Genomic DNA, 2,004 nt, shown 5'->3' on the forward strand with positions numbered 1-2,004 from the left:
ACCTCCCTGGCAGCAGTATGCAGGTCACTGGAGCAGTTATTAGGGGGTGCAGTGGACTTCAGGCAGGTGGACACAGGCCCATCCCCCCCCACCTGTTACAATTGTGCTGCTTAATGCTTAGTCGTCCAACCCCCCCAAACCCACTGTACCCACATGTAGGTGCCCCACTTAGGGCTATAGTAATGGTGTAGACTTGTGAGCAGTGGGTTTTGAGGGGGATTTGGGGGGCTCAACACACAAGGGAAGGGTGCTATGCACCTGGGAGCTCTTTTACCTTTTTTTTTGTTTTTGTAAAAGTCCCCCCTAGGGTGCCCGGTTGGTGTCCTGGCATGTGAGGGGGACCAGTGCACTACGAATCCTGGCCCCTCCCACAAACAAATGCCTTGGATTTATTCATTTTTGAGCTGGGCGCTTTCATTTTCCATTATCGCTGAAAAACAAAAACGCCCAGCTCACACATTGTCGAATAAAACATGGACGTCTATTTTTTTCAAAAATACGGTTCGGTCCACCCCTTCACAGACCCGTTCTCGGAGATAAACGCCCATGGAGATAGACGTTTTCGTTCGATTATGCCCCTCCATGTGTATTCTATAACATGCTGCGCCTAAATTCTAAGTTGCATAGCTGAAAAGGAGGTGTGACCATGGGCAGGATGTGGGTGTTTCTACAATCTCTGTGCATTATTATAGAATACACCTGCTCTGTGCCTAAGTTAGGCATCGGGATATACACCAAGTAAAACTTGGCCTCAATGAGCGCAACCAAATTTGGTCATGTGGAGAGGCATTCAGTGTATTTTATATACCGTGTGGAAATTTAAGCCGATTCTATAAAATTTAGGCATACTTTAGAGAATACGCCTAGGCATATCATTTTTCCTGCACGGATTTTTCAGGCACCATACATAGAATCTACCCCTTAGTGCGTACAGATGGCAAAACTAGTACAGAACACTTTAGTGCGTCATGCGTTAGCCGTTAGGTCATATTTCCTGTGTTAAGCATGTGTTTAGTAAAAGGGCCTCTAAATCTCCTATCTTGGTCAAGTAAACCTTCTAAATTTAGGGACCCTTTTACGAAACCGCGTAAGTGTCTACGTGTGCCCAACGCATGCCAAAATGGAGTTACTGCCCTACTACCGCGTGGCTCTTGCGGTAATTTCATTTTTGTTGCACGGCCGATATGCACGTCTGAAAAATATTTTTTATTTTCGGGCGCACGTAACGGACACTCGCCAGTTGGCATTTGGCGCACGTAGGTCATTACCGCCTGGTTACTGCGTGAGTCTTTACCGCTAGGTCAATGGCTGTCGGTAAGGTCTCAGACCCAAAATGGACGTGTGGCAATTTTCATTTTGCTGCACATCCATTTTCAGCAAAAAAAAAATAAAAGGCCTTTTTTTACAGGCGCGCTAAAAAATGGATCGGTGTGCGCCCAAAACCCGTGCCTACACTACCGCAAGCCATTTTTCAGCATGCTTTTGTAAAAGGACCTCATAATGAATAAATTGTTTTGTGATATATCTTTTAAGCATAGGTTAAAAACATAAACCCTATTTCTTACTATTTGCCTTTGAAACTTTACAGAAAAGAGAAGATTTATTGTCTCACTTTAACCTATAATAAATGAAACGTTCTAATCCCTTGTTTGTCTGTCTTGTATAGACTAAGTTCTATCGAGCAGGGACTGTCTCTTATATGTTTGTGTATAATGCTGTGTATTTATTTTTATTACATTTGTACCCCGCGCTTTCCCACTCATGGCAGGCTCAATGCAGCTTACATGGGGCAATGGAGGGTTAAGTGACTTGCCCAGAGTCACAAGGAGCTGCCTGTGCCTGAAGTGGGAATTGAACTCAGTTCCCCAGGAACAAAGTCCACCACCCTAACCACTAGGCCACTCCTCCAGTAGAGCTATAGAAAAGAAAAGTAGTAGTAGTTAGAATACTTGTTTTATTTCAGCAGCTTTTATATTTGTTTCACTTAGTAACTTCTCATCTGCT

This window comes from Microcaecilia unicolor, chromosome 1, assembly GCF_901765095.1.
Source record: "Microcaecilia unicolor chromosome 1, aMicUni1.1, whole genome shotgun sequence".
Lineage (NCBI taxonomy): Eukaryota > Metazoa > Chordata > Amphibia > Gymnophiona > Siphonopidae > Microcaecilia > Microcaecilia unicolor.